Source organism: Coturnix japonica, chromosome 3 (assembly GCF_054131305.1).
Source record: "Coturnix japonica strain WE chromosome 3, WE-NBRP24, whole genome shotgun sequence".
Classification (NCBI taxonomy): domain Eukaryota; kingdom Metazoa; phylum Chordata; class Aves; order Galliformes; family Phasianidae; genus Coturnix; species Coturnix japonica.
The window spans coordinates 94,636,928-94,658,157 of NC_140665.1; the positions used below are offsets into that span (position 1 = coordinate 94,636,928).

Consider the following 21,230-nt stretch of genomic DNA (forward strand, 5'->3'; position numbering starts at 1 on the left):
CAAATATTTTCCATGTAAAAATAGCTAAATAAATAAATATATGGGGAGATAGAAAATACACACTTCATCTGTTAGCACTAACTGCTAGTACAGACACATTAGATAGAATGAGGCCATTAACCAGAACTTAGCAACTTAGCCTGGGCTGTCTCTGCTGCAAGATATTCCTCCTCTGGGGATATGAATGATTTCCTAAATCATTACTGACTTGATTTTCTGCTAGGCACAGTCCTGCTCTGGGAGTACAGTAGAGTTCAGATCCCCAGAGAGTTAGAAGCCATCTGTCTCAGAGCTTTGGGAAAACTTTCTTGGGGCTCATCCCTGTGTGGGGCAGTACTTACAGCTGACAACTCACAGATTAAACAAGAGACTGGGAGGCTTAAAAGAAGAAATGTTCCTAATTAGAGTTTTGTAAGTCATGCTATGGTAGTTCTTCATTCTCTGTATATGGTACAGGAAGGAGTGTCAACTGTGACATTGTGAAGAACGTAGTGTTTTGCACACACAGCACTCATAGTGTTAGGAGTTAGGCATGAAAGAGCTCATATCTGGGATCTATGTACTGGAGAAACCAGTGGAAGGAGGTCTTCAGTGAGCAAATGTTCTTAGAAAAAAAGGTTAGAATACCACTTCAATTATAATTTATCATAGAATCATAGGACCATAGAATGCCTTGGGTTGAAAGGGACCTTTAAGATCATCCAGTTCCAAGGGCAGTGAATGTCTTCCTCTGAACCAGGATCATAACCCATGCAGTTAGGGGTGAGATTTCCTATATTTGGGAATATCATTTCAACTGTTTGGCTGCATCAAATCAATGGAAATAAGATTAATTAAGACAAAGACATACACCAGGAAGTAATCTGGTCCTTAAAGTCCAGTTAAAATTTGAGGATAGGAATTTATGTGCAGTGGAGAACAGTCTGTGGAAGTATCTGGAACCAAATGCAAAGCAATTTAGATTACTGTGATAGTACAAAAGCGCTTTGAGTAGACAATTTAAGACATCTGCCTGTGATCCAGACATCTGTGTGCAATGAATACTGCTTTCAAGCAAGCTCTTTATTTATCATTTCGTGATGTCCATTAATAATTGCTGCCCCTATACAACCCTGTCTTTGTCTATAAGTAGTTATATATGGTTACTTGACATCACTAATAAGCAAGGAAACAACAACTTGTTCTTAAATTAAAAATGTGATCTGTGACCTTGTTCTATTTCAAATATAGACAACAGATTTTACTCTTTCCTTCCATTCTTTCCCTTTATCTGCATTTGAAGATGTTATTGCACTTTTATATTCCTCAAAGTAATGGACACATAAACAAGCTCCTGTCATGCAGATGGGTCACACAGATAAAATCCTCTTGTATTTTTAGCTCATTTTTAAGGTGCTGAAGAACCAGAAATGCTGAGATCTGTGGTCAGAAGCCAAATTTCTTCTCTTCAGATAGACATACAGATTTCTTTTCTGTGGTCACTTCAAATATTCTCTGGATTAATAGTCACTATTTTACTCCTTTGTAGTCCAATCTTTCTTCATATTTAAGTAAAGTTTTTGAGATCTTACAACATCATTTATTTATCTGAAAGAAAGTCTTAGTGTTATAAGAATGACATCAGTTTTCTTTAATGGAAGACCATGCACTAGTCCGAATTAGAATGTGTAGCAACAGAAGTATCAAGTGAAAATAGTGTTAACTCCAGCAAATAAACAGACTTGTTCCATCTGTTTAAATAATCCCATATGATGACTTATTAGCAGTCAAACTGAGGCACTACAGAACGAAATCTTTTCAGAGTATCTTTATAAAATCTAATTTGTAAATCTAATTGTAATTTATTTAAATGCAATTTTATGCTTGTTTATTGAAGTATCTAAGGTTTTGTGCAGCAGTCTTGAATAGATAATAACCCGATCCTACTTCGGTGGCCTTTGGATTAGACTCCCAGAACCTGGGGGATGAGGTTCTCTAGTTGCTCAGCATAAAGCAAACAAATTTATTTCAGATTGGTGTATTTACAAATTGGGAGCATGCTCAATTGCATCAGTGTTTGACTACATTGCTTTGCTCGTAGAACTCCATGATGCCTTTTGGGAAAGAAGATAAAGTCAAATTCAGGTGGCACATCTCATCTTTCCAGAACTGGCAGTGATAAGTTAATGGTCTCACAACACTTCCTATAACAGCTGGGGGGCAACTTTAGCTTTCTGAGAAATATATATATATATATTTTTCTGTGGAAACATATTGTAACTGTAAGGATCATGAAAGATACGGAGAAGGTAGCTTGGAATATCACCATTTTGCATGATGAATTGTGTAAGGGAATACCAGTCAGTCTGTTACTCTATTGAGAATGCTTTGTAGATAAGGTCAGAAAAGCAAAACAGAATGGGCATAACCTCCATTTAATCTCCACAGCAGTTTGTGGAAAAGGCAATGCCAGCCCTTCCAAACCCTCCTTCACTGAACTGTTAAGCAAGATACAAAAAAAGTTTGTAAATTACTCATATACTACAAAATATGTGTGCCAAAGGGCCATGTAAGCATGGAAGATTGAGTTTACTATCGATACAGTAGTTTAGAGACAATAAATCTGGATTTACATAGTTGATTGACTGCAGGGAAAGCTGTCTATAGACAAAGTATTTTACAGAGAAGAGAGACGTGGCATCAGAAGAAACTGCTCAAATCCTTTTGGTGCTTCTTGTACTCCCACTGATTCCTACAGCAAAGACCATGGACCCTTGGTAGTTTGGCAGTTAGTACTGGCAAGCTTTAATACAGGTTCTGTTGTCATCTTGCTGAAAGGATTTACTCTACAGTAATGAACAACAGCAGATGAAAGTGTCAGGGTGATGCTGTGATCCCAGGAAGGATTATGGGTGTGGTTTAGTGGGAAAATATTGATGGTGGGTGGATGGTTGGAATGGATGATCTCGGAGGACTTTTCTAACCTTGGTGATTCTGTGATTCTAAGTCACCTTCACATAACACTAATTGGGACAGCTATAAGCTATTCAGGCATAACAACTTATCCTCTCTGACGCCTGTTTTGATTTGTTCAATTTATATGCTGTTTTGCTTCTTAATTTCACTTTGCTGACAGAAAGACTTATTTGTTAGGACTCAGAATTTGAGTCTAGTAAAAAATTCAGAAATTGATCTTTACCAATTTCATGGGAAAACTTGATATTTTCTACAGAAAATGCTAAGAGTTCTTTTTGCCTCTGTTTTTAAAGGAGGTGCAGAAACAGATTCTTTTTGTAGACAGAGCAATCAAAGTGTTGACTGCAGGATTACGATCACAGAAAATTAGGAATTGTTCTTTTGAAACCATGAAAAACATAAGTTGAAGGGGACCTCTTTCAGTGGTTTGGTTCTTTTTTTTTGCTTGTTTTGTTTTTTAAAGAGCAGCTCTCTGCTGTCATTAGAGAAGTACTGATGAAGCTTTTAAAAACTGTTTGTCAGCCTAATAATACTACATCCATGGGATATCCCAGAACTGCATTTAGTGATCCTGTGTGTAGGAAGTGTCTGCAAAGCAGTTTGTTTCAAAATCTTTTGCAGCCTCTTTATAGCACAGGATTAGGCATAAACACCAATGATGATTTTCTATGGAGGAAGCACTATGTGCTTTGGATGTCTTCTGCTCCTCAAGGCAATGAGTGCTGTCTTTCCCTCTGGCAGTGCAAGGAGCAGGGATTGGTATTCAAGAAGTATTAATAAAATAACAGATTTTTTTTTTTTGCATCTACTTCAATACAGGTATCTAGGAAAATACAAATACTACAGGGATCAACCAGCAAATTTTCATATACCTTCAGGAGTCAAAGATCTCAGATTTTTGCACTATGTTAAAACCTTCATAAATAATCCAGATAAATACCAAGCCCTGTACCATTTATTACATTTCTACAAGGAGGTGCTGCAGTGCCATTAGGTCTAAGCTCACTATGGGATTCATATATCTTTCCACTGAGCAATCGGGTTACTCCAAAGCTGCATTATAATCAGTCCATCTGTTTTTATTTGATTTACTTGCAGTTGTATCCTGAAAATCTCAGGACTAGGGAAAAGTTTCGAAGTCCATAAATCCATATACTTGTCTCACACTATTACAGGCTATCCTCTTATACAATCATTTTCATGGGCTGATTAAAATTCTCACCAAAACAATCATTTGCTTACCTCCTCAGATTCCCTGGTGAAAGAATGTTCCAGGTCTTCTTTGAAGTTTGGAAATACTCTAAATTTCATCCGGAGTTTGTTCTTGAGCAGTTTATATTGATTTGTTCTGTACCAGTACAACTTGAGCTTAAATAACTCTTATCATTTTTATTTCCCATTTTTAAAGGGAGAAATCATGCTCACTGTTATTCTTTATTTTATAGACAGAAGCAGCTGATTCTTTCTCATCCCATCTCTAAAGCTTGGCTCTCCACTCCTCTGAACATTTAAGTAGCATCTATTCTAGTTTGACGTATCTTTCTGTATTAAGGGTGATCAGAACTGAATGCAGATGAGGTTTCACTGGCATATACATGCTGATACAAATGCTTTTCTGTCTGTACTGAAGATATCTTGGTTAGTTTTATGGCTATATTGATGGCTCATCATCATGCTGTGACCAATTATTGTGATGACATCTTTCTCTCTTCTCACTATTGATAATGATGAGCAGATGGTTTCAGTAAAAAGTATATCTCCTTGGTGAGTCTGAACTTCTAGGAGTGAAATGGCTCTCAACTCTACGCAGTACAAAACTTCTTATCACATTATGCCTTGTCAATACAGCTTGGAACTTGCTTACACTCAACTAACTTCAAGAAAGAACAGAGAAGCATCACCAGAAAGGTACAGTATGAAATATAAGCCTGTTACATGTGTTTTTAACAACCAGCACAGACTGTGCTACTTAATCATTTTTGCTGGGCATTGGAATTGATATTAGTTCTAAGCTTGGGTTTCAAAGATATTTATGTTTTGGGTTCAGACAGATTTTTGGGTGGAAACCATAGTGTTTACCTAGCATAAACACACGCCTGTTTGACAGAAAATTAGGTAAGAGCCCAAATGGCGAAGCTGTGCTTTAAAGCTTATAGCAACAAAGGAAAAAATATCCCATTTCATGTTTAAAATACATGGGAAAAAACACCCATCACTGAGAAAAAAAGGATCCTAGCTTATTATTTTAGACTGAAAAACTAATCTTGGGAGGGATACAGATGGTTGAGCTTCATACTAATATACAAAATGCACTACCTGTAGAGCTGAAATATGTCTGTATGGACATTCTTTGGAACTTATATAACAGTTGTGACAATGTTTTGCATCCATAGGTTCTTTAGACTATAACTATTCCAAAATGTGAACAAAGTTCTGAGATTTAAGTGCTCTATTTTTTCCTAAACACATTAAATAAACACAGGACTGTAATAAAGAAGCTCCTTCATACACTCCAAAGATTTTATTTGGCTAACCCAGACCCACAAGAATTATATAGCTGCTTTCATTATTCATTAGAAGAGCATGGTGGAATGCTTTCAGATGTAAATACCATTACATCTCAATAATCACAGCTATATGCCTATATAGCTATATTGATTCCTGGCTTGTTTGAAGTCTTGAAGGAAATCCTTGCAATTGTATCTTTCGCCCACACAGCTGGTGACTGATGGCAAGTCAGAGCAATGGACATGTCAAGGACTTCAGAGCTGAGCAGAAATGCAAAGTAAGGACAAATCTTAAAATGTAAGAAGACTAAGTTGAAATATTGTAGATTTGAAAAAGAGAAATACATTGAGACAGTGCTATAACTTTCATGTCGTTCCTTTCATTTTAATATTACTTCACCTTCCTAAAACCCTAATTTTCAGTTTATTCTCTCTATAGCCCTCCCTGTATTACCCAATCTTCAGGATTTCTTCCTTTGTGCTTGATTGTGTCACAACAACCAAAACAAAATTATGTGCCTGCTCTGAGACTGTCTCAGTAACATGAATAGAGCTGAAAACCAAGAAGAAAGACAGTGAAGGAGAAATTAGAAGGAAGGAGAAGAGAAATGAGACTGAAGAGAAAAACAAAATAACAACAACAACAAAAAAAAACAAAAAAAAACCAACACCCCAAACAATGTTTTTATAACTTCATCTTCTTAAGAGAAAAAAGAAACAACCAACCATGAACCACCACCAACAACCAATCATGAACCACCACCAACAACCAACCAAACCCCCTCCCCAAAGACAGATAAACAGAAAAGCTCCACCAAAAACAACCCAAAGCTCTTCATCAGCCTGTAGAAGAAATGAAAATATTATATATGGTCTTCATCATTCTTTACAGATGTGCTTCTCTCATCGTTAGAGCCTATTTTCTTTCATTTGAAATAGCTACAGTTTTTCCCATTTCTTTTTAAAGAGGAATAGCATTGTAAAGCTCAGTAAATTTCTTGTAAGCAAGAATTCGTCTGTGACAGACAAGCCAGGTTATGTATCCAGTGTGTAATTTCTGTATTAGTAGGCTGTGTAATGATAGCTGCCACAATCAAAATTTCCATGTGAGTTGTCATTTATATATGTGGCCCTACTTTTGACCTATTCTACCAAAGGTCACATTGTAATTTCAGGTTGAGTTGGGAAGAATGCCAGTAATGCCCTGTCTATCTCAGTGAACAGTGATTCGGTGAACTTGCAGTCCATCACCTTATGTCAAACAAGTTTCTGCATCAGTATGTTTTCAAAACATACAGAAAAATGCACTTTCAAATGGAAGACCCTTCAAGTACACATACATCCGACTTCTCTTCCAAAGACACATGTCTTACAATAGCACAGTAACTAGTGAGAAGCTTGCACAGATATATTTCTTCCTGTACACTGAAGGCCTGGGATGGTTCACACACTGCTAGAAACAATCATAGATTCTTTGCAATTAAAATGTTAGCAGCGTTCTCCTCTGAGTTCACTACTGAAATCAGCATTCAAAACTCAGCAAAACTTCTGGAGCTCCAAGTTCTGGTTCTGCAGCAGATGTAACATTTCCACAGCCTCACAAATCCTTGAAATTTTCTTTTTTTGGTAGTAATTTGTTAACATTGGGAATATGCAATTAATGAATTGAAGGAGCGGCGATGTACCATATGAAGCTGTTTTCTCAAGAGAAATACAGATGAACCCCATAAACTTACGAAGAGTTTGTCTGCTTGAACTAAATAGTAGAAGTTATAAATACACACTGCTTTAATCAGTGGATTGCTGGCAGCCCCCAGACTGGGGACACAAGCACAGAAATGCTGTGTTTTGTCTACCTCTCTATGAAGGTGATGTAGAAACGTCTTACAACAGTAGTTCCCCTGATTGGTAGGAGCAGAGAACCAAACCTCTGTGGGTGTAGTGCAAACCACAAACAGAACTCAGTGGAAGGAAACAATCTGCATCCAGCTGGGGTGGCTAATGAAATCTGAAGTCCTGCACTTAAAAACATGACAGCTAGTAGGAGAGTGATAAGCTGTGATCTGTGAGGGCTCTTGTGCAGCAAGTGGGAATCCCCTGTTGGCTGGTGGTGGTCATGGAGCAGCAGCCATGCTGCAGTGCTTGTCCCATGTGTCTCTTTGCAGGCTGGAGCAGAGTGGGTGGGACTGTATGGAGCAGGGCAGATCAAATTTGGCTCAAAGTGACAGAGGAATTGCCATTGTAATTGCTTCCTCTCTTTTTTTTCTCCAAGAGAATACCTAAGGCAGTGTGACTCCCACTTCATCCCAGAGCTGGGCAGTTTGAATGATGAGCATTTGTGGAGGGAGAACACGCAGTCCATTTGCCTTTAATAGGGTCCTCTTGGTTTAAGTGCTGACAGAATTTGGTTGAATTAAAGCAATTTTCCTTCAGGGAAGGAAACAAATAGGGGAATAAAAGGCCAGCCCCCCTGGGATGGCAGAATTACATAAACAACAAACCCCTGCACAACAATGCTCTGGGCTTTGCTGTTTCCAGTTCAAGTTTAGTAAGTGGCAGCCTGATATGATGAGCTCATTACATGGTTCAGAGAGCCATAAAAAGGAAATAAGTCATTTTATGGGGGTCACAATCTCTTGCAATGTGGCCATATGTTCTCTAGTGCAAATTTTCACTCCGTTTCCTCCATTCGTGAAAAACTTCTCATCTTAAGAGGGATTCAAAGCAATGTTTTTGTCTTAATTTATTACCAGCAGCTTTGAAGGAGTTAATATTTGTAAAAATAAGTGCAGGCACTCAATAATTATTTCCTTCAGAATACAAACCTTTCTAGTTGGCCTTTGGCTAAACTACAGGATACTGTGGGCCAGCCTTATATTTGTCACTCATCCCCAGCAGTCTTCATCTCATAGTCCTTTTAATCCAATAAACCACAGTAAGTACTATTTGCACTATTACAAACCTCTGCAGTGCTACGATGGTGATAGTGCTGCAGCCTGGATTTCCCTCCATCTCTTTTCCCATTGCTGCCAGCTAAGCATATGCCCACCACCAACAGCTGCCAATAAATTTTCTTGCATTGGGAAACTAGAAATGATCTCTCTCCTTTTCCAGAGGAGCGAGTCAGGCAAATTCCAGAGCATGTTTTCAAATGAGGATGCAAAAACCTGCCAAAACCCTCAAGTCAGCCCTCTGTGTAACAACATAAGCACAGCTCAGGGGAGTTGTGGTGTTGTAGTGGAAGCACGCAGAGAAACTGCTTTGTAAGGGAAGATGCTTCTTCAGACAGCTCAGGGCTTGAGTACTGCTTATGTGGAAACAAGCCGTGATGCATCAAATGCAAAAATAAAAGCAGTTCCTAAGTCTTGTGTTGTTTCCTGATGTGAACGAGAAAGAGAAGATGTCTGGATCTGCAGAATACTGGGGGGAGAGGACTGACATTTCTAAATGTGCTGCCCCCAAGGGACTAGGCTTGTTGTCCAGAAAAGAGCAGTACAAGATGATGCTGATGCAAGGAGCTGTGAGTTATGATAATGCAGGTTGCATCCTGGCAGAATGGGTGAGATGCCAAGAGAGCACGTGGCAGGCAGAGCCCAGCCATGAGATTTACCAGCAGCCACAGTGGTGGCTTAGGACAGGATGGTGAGGTGGGGTGAGGCATTAGCACAGGCTGCACAGGGAGGTGGTGGAGTCACCATCCCTGGAGATGTTCAAGAACTATGGAGATGTAGCACCAAGGGATGTGGTTAGAGGGTATGGTAGCCATGGGTTGACAGTTGGACTAGATGATCCTAGAGGTCTTTTCCAACCACAATGATTCCATGATTCTATAAATGAAAGTGCTCTTGCTGCCTGGGGAGCTGCTCCCTCTCTGAGCAGTTTCCAGTCTCTCACATCCTCACCTGTGATGATTTGGGTTGTGTAACCCTATGACAGACTGCTATGTCATGGCATCACTTCCAAAGCCAGTGACAATATATTTCAACTATCCTTCAGATATCTATCAGTGACAATACCTATTCAGAATCTTTCAGTTTTTATGCTGAGATCCTTGAGTGACCAACCGAAATGGCCTCATTCATCTTCAAGAATTCTATTCACATTTTCTTGTGTTTGGATAGTTCCAAGAAAGTCACTCTGCATTCAGGGCCTTAATTTCTTATAAGCTTGGTGTAACTAAATGTCATTCTGTGCAGCTCATTGCTTTTGACTTAATAAGCTGCTGGAGAATCCGGTTTTTCAGAAAAAAAAGTAGGGGAAATGCAAATTGCTGTGCACAGCACTGAAGGGTTCATGTAGTTTTTGGACAAGCCATATTCTGTAGTGATTAAACTTTTCTCATTCTGATCAAGAAGATGATGAACAGTCTTTTATTAATGCAATTGTATGCCATGACATGCAAGAAAAAGAACCCTTTCTGCATAGCAGCTTAAGGGAACACTGGAAAACACAAGCAGAGAAAAATACACACGTTGTCCTAAGATCCCCACCCTCATCTCTTTCATCTCTTTCAACCTCAACCATTCTGTGATTCTGTGATTCACAACTGAGAACACTTGTAAAGCTTCAGAATATCACTGGGAGCACAACAGCACTACAGCATGGTGAACATATAGTTTGACTTGACTGCAAGAGGCCACGCTTGTTAAATAACCTCGTTAAATGGAATTCTTTGGCTTAAAGCATGAAGTGAATTCCAGGAAGGAAGGGTGGAAGGGACAAAGGGACAAAGGGAGGGAGGGAGGAAGGAATGGAGGAATGAAGGAAGGAAAAGGAAGGAAGAAAGGGAGGAAGGGTAGAAGGTGGGGGGGGAGGGGAGAAGGATTTACTGAAACATTTTTATGTGATTTTTTCCCCCCCCAATTATTAGGAAAAAAAAATAAATAAAAAATATACATTTGTTTTCCAAATGCTGAAATGAATTATGATAATGTTGATAGATATAGGGGGCTTCCTTAAGGAAAAGGAAAAAAACTTCCACAGCATTTTTCAAGGCAACATTAGAATAGATAAGAGATGGAAGCAGAGATACACAAAACACTGAGTTGGAAGCGTCCCATAAGAATCTCTGGGTCCAATCCCTTCATGCAGCACTCTTGAAGGTCCGGGGCTGTGCTCCGCGGTTACATAGGGAGCTGCCCTCACTTCATGCTGCCGCTGGGTGAGGCAGAAATAAGAAATCTTGGGGGCACAGAACCGAGAGGAACCGCTTCCCCCCGCAGCACGTGGGGACCATCACGCCTCACAGCAAAGCCGTCTATTCGCCACTTCAGCAAATGAGCGGCGGCGAATCGATAGCGGATCAATCCCGTTCGCGGTGTCACTCAGCGCACGGTGCCGCTGCACAAAAGCAGGAAGGTGGGAACCGAGCGCTCACTTCGCAGCGACCCGAGGCGAAGCGCACAACCTGAGCATCCCTCCCGGTAGCATCCCCAGATCTGCGGAGCGTGGGAGCTCGGGGACTGCCGGTAGGTGGGCTGCGGTTTGGGAGCGGCGGAACGAGCGTTTTGGGGACGGGACCCACCGGGATGCGCTGCGAGACCCGCATAGACGGCGGTAGCGCCGCTCCGCCCGCCCCGCCGGGAAGGTGCCGGGGATGCCCGGAGCCGGGGTGGGGACTCGTCGGAGCCCGCCCGCCGCTTTCCCTCCCCCGGTAGCTCCTCCGGAGCGCGGCGGAGGCGGGCGGAGCGCGGCGGAGCCCCGCGGCCCCAGGTAGGCAGAGCCCAGCACGGTTCGGATGGCTTCTCTGTGCGCTTTGCGGGACGAGCGGCCGGCGTGGAGGAGGAGGAGGAGGAGGAGGAAGAGGAGGGAGGCTGCAGCTCCGTGCCGGGGAGCCCCGCTTCCAGCCGACTGACACCCGCAGCTCCCCGTCTCCCTCACGAAGGAGGCAGCCCCGGCGGTGGGCACCGCTCCGGCTCCGCGGAGGGGACGAGGTGATGCTGGGCGGCCGCTTCTAATGGGCTGTGAGGGAGCGGATCGATAGGGAACGTCTCCGAGTCTCTTTCGCATTGCAGAGCTCTGCCTTGCCTTTTAAAAATGCATTTAGACAGAAAAGCGAAGTCGGTTTGAGGAGCCGTGGATCACTAAATAGTCACTATGAGTGGGAGAGAAGTCTCTTCTCTCTGTGTGGACAACATGAGGCAAAGTTACTGAGTTAGTTTCCCTGATTTTAGATCTTATCATAATAAAGACCTTTCCTATGTGCTTCTGTAAGAGTGCAAATCCTCGCTGCTCTGTCTCTGGATTCCCAAGCAGTGTGAGCTAGCCTTGTGTCAATACTCTTTTATCAAACTGGTTAGTCTGGGAGCTGCTCTCTGAAGCAGCATCAGCCAGGCAAGGTGGACCTCAGGATCAGAGCAGAAGCGGCGTATTGATTCCATTAGCAGAACTTGCAGATCTACCCTCAGATCCCTTGTAACATAGTTGCTTTCCCAGAATTAAAGTTCTCTTCGGAACATGTCTCTGGTCGAGGCCAATAGATGGCATAAGTTATTCAGACTAGCATCCAAAGAGGATCGAGGAGGTAGGAACACACTTTGTACAAGAGCCTGAGTGTTCGGTGCAGTGGTGACTTTTTAACTTTGCAGGTTGTATTTGCTATCTCTGGCTGAGAAGAAGCTGCCCATCGCAGTGATGTAGAGAGCAGTAATCGTTTGTGATGAAAATTGACTTTTATTTTTTTAATACAGAACTGCATCTTTCAAAACATTCACTGTCCCTGGAGGTTTTCAAGGAAAGGGTAGATGATGTACTGAGTGATGTTGTTTACTGTTATGGTGGTTCTACTAAATGATCTCAGTGGTCTTTCCAGCCTTTATGATCCTATGATCTTGTTAACTTATACTTGTCCAGGTTCACTGTTCATAAAGGTTGCACTTGGGGCAATGGAAGACAATTGGCCAACTGGGAAAAAAACAGCATGGATTGTGTATCTGAACTTCTGCTGAGACAGCACTGTGGAGAGGCAACGAGAATTTTATGTTCTGAAATGGGGTAAATGATTTATATACGTGTTGACAGATAAATGATGATACAAGAGCGTTTACTGGTAGTATCCATACCTTGCTTTTGGATGGTTCTTGCTTTTCAAAGCATTTATTTTTATAGAGGCACAGTATCATTAGTTCTGTGTTTTGTTGTTGTCGTTGTTTTTTTCAATTGCAGGATTTGAAAATTGGGAAGGGTCCAGAATTAATATCATAGAATCAAAGAATGGCTTGGGTTGGAAGGGAACACAAAGACCATCCATTTCCAATGTCCAAGTTGCCTGGTTGTTTTCTTTGTCTATTGAGCCTTCCCTATACTGGCTGAAAAGGTTTGCTGAAATTGATCTTAAAATAAGTGAAATCTATATGTATTGACAACAGAGGACGTTACAGCTCTTTTTCAAGAGACTTTCCTCCGTGAACACTGTATCTGAAGGTCTTATCAATCTCGGTGCTGAGACAACCAACAAAATAGTAGGAAGCCTTCAGCCCATTTGTGTTTGAGGGCAAAGAAGCAGATATCAATAAAGGTTGTATTGATGCAAACTTCACTGTGATCCCTAGGGTAAATGCAGTCTGCATGTATTCTTAAAATGTTCTTTGTACAAATAGAGTATTCCTAAGTAAAGCATTTCTTTGCTCATTCTCTCTAGGACCACGGGACAGGTTCAGCCTTGGAGTAAAACAAAGTTCAGCAGTGTCTGAGTTGAGCTGCAGGGAGACACAGGGAGATGTCTGGGCTTTCCCTGTCCTGAGCATCTGCCAGGGGTGTGCTCCTTGTCCTGGCGAGCTCCCAGCACAGCCTGTGCTGGGCACTGTGCTGGGCCTGTGTTGGGACAGCTGCCAGTGTTGCTGCCACTGTGGCTGTGTGCTGGGAGCTGGGTGCAGCCCTTCCTGTGCCAGCTGAGTGTGCTGAGCCCCACATACAGCCCCAGGTGCAGCAAATGCCAGCTAGCAAGGAGTTCATGTGAAAGATAGGTGCTCTGTGTAGGCTGACCTGAGCTGGAGTTGGGCAGCATCTCTCCTAGCAGCCTGTCTATCCTCATGGTTACCTGCAAGAAGGTTGTGGCCAGGTTTGCTTATTCTCCCGGAATCCCTCTCTGGTTCTGCCCAAGTGCATTTGTTTGCAGCACGAGTCCTAAAGGCTCTTGGTTTAAAGAACTTGTTTACTTGCTACTGGGGCACATATATTCAAAAGCCCTGCCCAAGGCTAATGACTAGAAACGAGACTCAAGTCTCCAAACTCGCATCATTCTCTGCTTTGCAAATTTTCAGTTACGGGATCCCTGCCAAGGACACATAATAAAACAGAGCTCATGAATAAATGAAATGTATTCCACTAACCTGTGGATATTTTCTTCTAATCTTGCCATTGCCCTCTCTATATATTCTTCTTTCTCGTTCTCCTTTCATTCTTTTCTGTTTAGTTTCTTCTTTTCTGGAATTTGCATTCTCTTTTATTCATGATGAGATCATCTTCTTCCCTTGCTACGCTGCCACTTTATTTTCTTAGTGGGGTGCACCTGGGCAGGCTGGTCTGATTGTCCTCTGGTTCTGCGCAGAGGGACAAATCCTTAGCTGAGAGTCACCATCACTGACCTGTTGTAGTCAGTGACTCTGCACCAGGTTATCAGCTGCACCAAGACATGACCCTCATTTCATTCATTCACTCATTCATTTGTTCATTCTTTGCTATACCTCATTTCCCTTTCTGCCTGTTTCTTGTTCTACATTTTACTAATACTCCTCTTGATACTCTACTTTCCATTATATCTGACTTTGTTCTATTTTACTTTGTCTTCTTGTCATTGATAGCATATCCAAAGTCTTAACAGTAGTGTGTCAAACTGTTGTCATCTGTTATTTGTGGATAATTTATTTGTTATTTCTCAAAAAGAAGGTTCTGTATATGACAGTTGTGTGTAATGGTTTTGCTTTGTTTTTCATTCTGCTCTACATGAGATGACTGTTAAAATATTTATCTTTCTTGTTGAGGGAAAGGGTGTTTACTGTGGCTTTAATTTGTGTTAGAAGAGGTGCAGGTTGGATACAGGTTGCATGTGCAAGTTTGCACATTGAGTGGTGAAGCATTGGAACAGACTGCCCAGGGAGGTGATGGAGTCACTGTTCAAGAAATGTGGAAATGTGGTACTGAGAGAAGTGGTTTGGTGGTATGGTGGTGGTGATGAGTTGATGGTTGGACTTGATGATATTGGTGTTCTTTCCAACCTTAATGGTTTTATGATTGTCTTCTCCAGCTCACCCTTCACACTGAAGTGCCTCACCAGTTTTGCCTTCACATTTCTGCATGGTCTGAGCTGGAGCTCTGGAGTTACCCTCTCACAGCTGTGAGGAGTTGGGAGATGGCCCATGGGGAGGCCCTGATGGCTCAGCTCTTGTGGGTGCTTCCACCAGCCCTTAGGATTCCCTGTTGTTCCAAGAAGCCAGCACTGGGAGCTCTCTTGGAATAAAGGTTAATCAATCAGTGTTTCTTTTGTCCCCCCCTATTTTTTGGAAATGTTTTGATCTTACCAGATGTTAATAAAAACAACAAAAAGGGCACATGGGCAAAACAGAGTGTGGCTGGTTTAAGGAAGACAGGTTGTTTATCAAGGTTGTTTATCATTTGAAATAATAGAATTTTTCATCCCCTTTCTTTCCTCCAGTGTTGTGCATTTCTGTCTTTTTTCATCAGTGTGAATAAGCAATTTAGATGCCAGCTGATATCTTAGGAGCTGGTTAACTATGCTATGTGTTTAATCATTCCAGTGCAGTGCTGTTCTCACACCGGGCTTGGAGCTCAACCCATGCAGTGCATGGCTGGCTCCTCTCCTCCTAGAGTTCTCACTAAAAGCAAAGCAAAGACAGAAGTCTTGTAGCTTTGGGAAAGCTGAAGTAGAACACACTGACCTGCTGTGTGACACTGAACAGGTCACCCCTCAAGTCTCATGTTCTGCTTCCAAAGCTTAAGGCATCTGTCTCCCAGCACTTCTAAGTTAATAAAGTTCTACAAGATTTATGGTCAAATGGCATCTTGTATGTAGTAGTCTTGTAAAACTTTGTATTAGCATGATATTTCTCTTCTACCTCCATCCCTTGAGCTGTTGCTGTTTCCAGTGATGCTTACTGCTGTGTACGCTGCGGCTTGGAATCTCCCTGATGCTGGGGGAGGAGGTACTGCAGAGGTGATTCTCACTGCTGGCTTCAGTGGGAGAAGGATTGATCTCATAGTCTGTGAGATGCAATGATTACTGTACAGCATTACTTTAGTGTACAGTTACTATCAGTTGATGTGTTTGTGGCCAGCAGGGAGAGGGAAGTGATTGTTCCCTTCTCCTCTGCCTTCATGAGACTGCCTCTGCAGTACTTTGTCCAGGTCTGGGGCCCCCAGTATAGGAAGGATTGGTGCAGAGAAGGGCCACGACAACAATCAAAGGGCTGGAACACCTCTCCTGTGAAGAAAGGTTGAGGGAGTTGGGCTTGTTTAGCTTGGAGAAGAGAAAGCTCTGGGGAGACCTCATTGCAACCTTTCAGTACCTGTGAAGGGAGCTTATGAGTAGGAGATGGACCGACTTTTTGTGTAGTCTGATAGAGATAGGACAAGGGAAAATGGCTTTAAACTGAAAGAATCACAGAATCACAGAGTTATCAAGGTTGGAAAAGACCTACAAGATCATCTAGTCCAATCATTACCGATACTTCTCAGCTAAATCATATTCCTCAATACAACATCCAAACGTTTCTTGAAGAAGAGAGATTTAGGTTAGATGTTAGGAAGAAATGTTTTACTTATAGTGGTGAGGTGCTGGCCAAGGGCTGCCCAGAGAAGTTGTGGATGTCCTATTGCTTGAGGTCTTCAGGGCCAGGTCAGATGGGATCCTGAGCAGCCTGGTCTAGAAGATGGAAACTCCTGCCTGTGGCAGGTCTTCTCCAATTTGAGCAATTAGGCCTTCCTATGATTTTGTAATTTAAATTGTGATGGGGAGGATCAGATACGTCCCAAGGAAGACTTCTTTTCATAGGAGGTTTTATTATATATTTTCTTTCTGCAGTTATCTGAATCACTGCAACTGCTGTTTTAACCGAATCACAGTTCCGAAACTGCTTTGTAATTTTATGAACTCTTTTTATTGGCAGTTAAAAAAACGAATAAAGCCATATGTTAGGCTTTGGTTTTGAAAATAGCCAAGCCACCACTGCAGCCCAAATTTAAATCAGTCCTTGGTGTTTAGCGCTAGCTAATGACAAGCACTGAGTGATGGCTTCAGCATGACATTTTAGTGTCACCTTTACCCTGAATAAGCTGCAGAATGGATGCTGCCTTGCTCACTCTTCTTAAGCTAAGAAACTCCATGTACCTCTCTGTCCAGCACAATGTTGACACTGAAAAGGACAGCCAGTATGGATCAATACTGCTCTTTTAATTCATCTGTGAAGCTGGTAAAGGCTTGAGCTGAGAATAGAGATAGTATGGGTCCACACTGATATTTAGCTCATTGCCTTCAGTCTGGAAACGGTAATGATGTTTATGGTCACATTTTCTTGTAAAATGCCATTTTCAATGAGTTGTGCTTTTTCTCTTACTGTTTTCTGTTATACCAGGCAAAGAACTATTTTCACTCTGCAAAGTGAAGGGCAAGTCAGTTCCTTGGGTCTCCTAGTGTATTTGACACAAGCAGTCTGTGACAGACATTGAAACCTGTGAAACTTAAAAAAGCCTAATATTCAGGCACAGGCTGCCCAGAGAGGTGATAGATGCCCTGTCCCTGGATGTGCTTGAGGCCAGGCTGGATGGGGCCCTGAGCAAACTGACAGACGGACAGGACAAAGGGAAGTGGTATCTAACTAAAAAATGGGATATTTAAAGTCTGGATATAAGAAGAAAGTTGTTTTACAGTAAGGATGGTTGAGGCACTGGCACTGCTTGCCCAGTGATGTTTCGGATACCCCATTCCTGGAGACAATCAAGATCAGGATGGACAGGGCTCTAAGCACCTGGTGGAGCTGTAGATGTTCCTGTTCACTGCAGGGGAGGTGGACTGGATGGTCTTTAAGGGTCCCTTCCAACTCAAATGATTCTATGATTCCATGATCTGCTCTTGATTTAGTGGTTGGCAACACTGCCATGGCAGGGTATTTGGAACTAGATGATCTTGGAGATCCCTTCCAATCCAAACCATTCAATGACTATAATTCTGTGAATGTGCAAGCACATGAGATTCCTTGGGCATCTCTGACGGTTGCTGGCCCTGAACTCACAACTTGGATCTCAGAGGCATTCAGGCATTTTTTTTTCTCAGCAATAAATCCTAGTGATTACTGCTGATAGCAAGTGTTTGTGTATTCAGATTCAAAGTCTGAACATTACAGGACTTGTTTTCATCTGAGGTAGTGTTAATAGAATTAAAGCTGTAGTGTTGCCCTTCTTGTGCAGCATGTTTTCTCTCCCAGGTTTTATTGAGTACATGGTGAAGTACTTCATTCAAATGTAAGCCACAAGAAAGGTAATTTCATTTGCTTTCTTCTTCCTCCATGAATTGTAGATTTGTTATGCTGCTAAGGCCAAATGGGTTTTTCTTAAAGTGGTGCTTGGTGTTGCTTTGCTTTAAGCAGCAGCCTATAAAGGAAAACTATCAACTGAAAACAAATGTGCATTGTTCTTAAATTAGTTTCTTCTGATGCTCCGAATGTGCTTAATTAAATCTAGTTCTTGCTCTGAAGCTATTCTCTACTTCAAGACTAAGGAAAATCTCTGAAATATGGGTTCTTTCAGCTTAGACTGAGGATGGAAGGCACTGATCCCATAGAAGTTTGTGTCTGCTTGTACTCATGGATGTGGGTAGTAAAGCAGGAATATAACACTGCTCAATTTAACACAAAAATTGTGGTAAGCAAAATACTGATGGAAGTTTTATCTCTTTTTTGGGGGGGATACATAGTCTGGATCTTAGATCTTTTTCTGGATCTTTCGGTAAGGAGCTGACATGCTGATTTTGCTCCTTTGAAATCCTTGGGGCTCTCTGTGGGAGGTTATGTATCTGTCTAGCTAAAGTGTAACCCAGGCAGAAACCTGGGAAATCCCTTTTTACAACTTTCAGCAAAACCTCCACTGATGAAAGATTTTGCCCAGCCATTTGTGTGGGTCATCCTAAGCATTAGAAAACCATGTTTGTAGAAATAGGGCAGAAGAGGGTAGTCAGGGAAGGGATGCTTCTGCCTTCTGAAATTCCTTCTGATTTGACTTGTTGTCATAATTTGTTCCAAACTTTTTGCCACTGAATGGTAATGATAAAAATTTCCCGAGTAACTTCAAAGTGCTCAGCATCGAGTCCTGGGTTGAGTAGATGGTGATGCTGCTATGAGCTGTATAAATACATTTGTTAGTGTTGCTAAAACGCAGCCCATTCACACAGTGCCTCTAGTATCTCATAAGTGGTGCCAATGTGAGATATATAATTATTCATACGTAAATCCAAGTTTTAGTAGCCACTTAATACTTCCTTAAAAAAAAAAGAAAAAGATGGATAGTAATACTGACAGGTGCTGAGATGGATTGCACTCATAGGCTAATGCTTATTCAGAGAAAAACTTATTTGCTGGCTATCCTGTTTTTTTGCATGCAGGAACAATGTCTCAGCTGTTTCTCTGAATAGTCAATTGAACACTTGTGCAGTGATGCAGTTTTATATCTTAGCCTGTCACATACCTGATTCACACCTTTTATAGCATTCTTTCTTGTTAAATGCTATGTGAGGACAGCCAAGTTGAAGTAATCGAGACTGAGATGGATAATACTACACCAATATGCTGAAAGGATGCTGTTAAAAGGGATTTCAGCTGCCTGGAGAAATTTCATCCAGGCTTCAATAATCCCATGCAGCAGTACAGTTTAGGGCACAACCAATGTACCCAAGTTGGAAAGAAAGAGCTTCTAGTTAGACAATAGAAAAAAAACAACCAACATTATAGGAGGAATTATGCACTGGCACAATGTATATCCAGCAAATGTGAGAATTCTCTGTCCCTGGAGATACTAAAAATGCAATTGGCCTTGTGCAGCCTGCTATGACTGGACCTGCTCTGAACATTGGGTTGGACAAGATAGCCTCCAAAGGATCACTTCAAAGCAGATTATTTTGTGATGCTACTTGGAAGGTCCAGGACAGAGGAACAAAGTGATTTCCAGTAGCAGAGTGGTGGACTAGAATCTGCAATCCCGCTGGATAGTCTTTATCATAGAAGAATAAATAAACATCTGTTAAAAATTATTTAGGAATAGCTGATCCTATCTTGAGGGATGGGAGGATTTGAATCAGGTAACTCTTCAAGGTTCATTCCTGGCCTAAGTTCTGTAACTGCTGGTATGTTACTAATACAACCATTTCTTCATAAATAAAAAAGGTAAATGACTGAGTTATATAAATGTTGTAAGGAGAGACTGTTTAAAATACTTTATCCCAAAGCTAGAACTTAGAATAGAATAAAACTGACATAGATTCAAAGGTTACAGGTAGCTAGTTCAGTAGTTTAGTGCTATGGCATCCACAGCTGAACTGTCCTTTTTGGTATTTTGATGCTGTGGCTAAGTACTAGTGAAGGTGTGATTGCTAGCTCAGTCAGGACTTACTGAAGGTGTTTCATAAGAGGTTTTCTTTCTGTCACAACGTCCTACCACACAGTCTTGGGTTTTATATTCATAAGTGCCTCTTCCCAGCATAAGGTGGGAACCTTGTTTTATGGGGTGCATGCTTTATAATATATACATCAGTACAAGTTAGGGGGGAGGATCTCCTGGAGTGGAGCTCACAGACCTGAGGGTCCTGATGGGCAGCAGGATGGTCATGAGCCAGTAGCATGCTCTGATGGCCAAGAAAGCTGGCAGTACCCTGTGGTGCATTAAAAAGAGCGTCGCCAGCAGGTCGAGGGAGGTGATCCTCCCCATCTACTCTGCTCTGGTGGTGGCCCTGACAGAGTGAAACAGGCTTCCCAGAGAGGTTGTGGAGTCTCCTCTGGAAATATTCAAGTTCTATCTGGATGCTTCCCTGTGTGATCTGCTTTAGGGAACCTGCTTTACCATGGGGTTGGACTCAGTCTCTAGAGGTCCCTTTCAGCCCCTACAATTCTGTGATTCTGTGCATAGATTTGTCATTGTTTAGAACAACTGACTGTTGCAATTTGACTTTGTGCACTATAGGAACATTGTCTTGGTTCTAAAAAATAGAAGATCAGGAGGAGTTAATCTCACAGAGCATAAATGATCAACAGTCCTGTAGTTTCAGGAGTCATCTACACTGTGGAGCAGAGGACAATTCCTCAGACTTCAAAATGAGGAAAAATATACATTTTTCCTTACAATTACAAAATCTAGGATGAACTAAAGAGTAGATATTTTGAATATAAAGGTCAGTCTTCTTTGCAGTAAGTTAAATCTTATTTTTAACTCTCTGTTTCCCATCTACATGACGTAAAAAATGATCTGAATTTCACCAAACTCCTATTTCCTTTCCTTAACACAGGAGAATTATAACAGCTGTTTGCAGGTGTAACTTGCCTCTGTGCAGAGGCTTGTGAGCAAATGAGACTCAGACTGGAAAAAGTCTTTTAAATGGTGCATGGACTTCTGTATTAGAGAAGGAGAAAATATGTCTGGTTGCTTACGCCTTTATGTCAGGCCTGAGAGGTTTGTAGTGGTTGGATAGACATGCAGTTTCTCACCTCTGCCAACACACTGTTGTGCCCTGCACTATGAATGTATGAGTAATATTTAGATTTTCTACTTCAG

General features: G+C 41.6%; 1 protein-coding gene across 4 annotated transcripts in view; it reads left to right on the forward strand.

Moving 5' to 3' along the window:
• The first annotated feature begins 10,587 nt into the window (after positions 1 to 10,587).
• KCNS3 (potassium voltage-gated channel modifier subfamily S member 3) overlaps positions 10,588 to 21,230 on the forward strand; it is a 71,023-nt gene continuing 60,380 nt past the window's right edge. The window contains exon 1 of one of the 4 annotated variants that reach the window (XR_014944267.1): positions 10,588 to 10,930. The gene's annotated coding sequence lies outside the window, so the exon portion shown is untranslated. Of the gene's footprint in view, positions 10,931 to 11,046; positions 11,396 to 21,230 lie in introns of those variants that run through there. The other 3 variants (XM_015859602.3, XM_085542229.1, XM_015859603.3) reach the window with 3 other exon arrangements.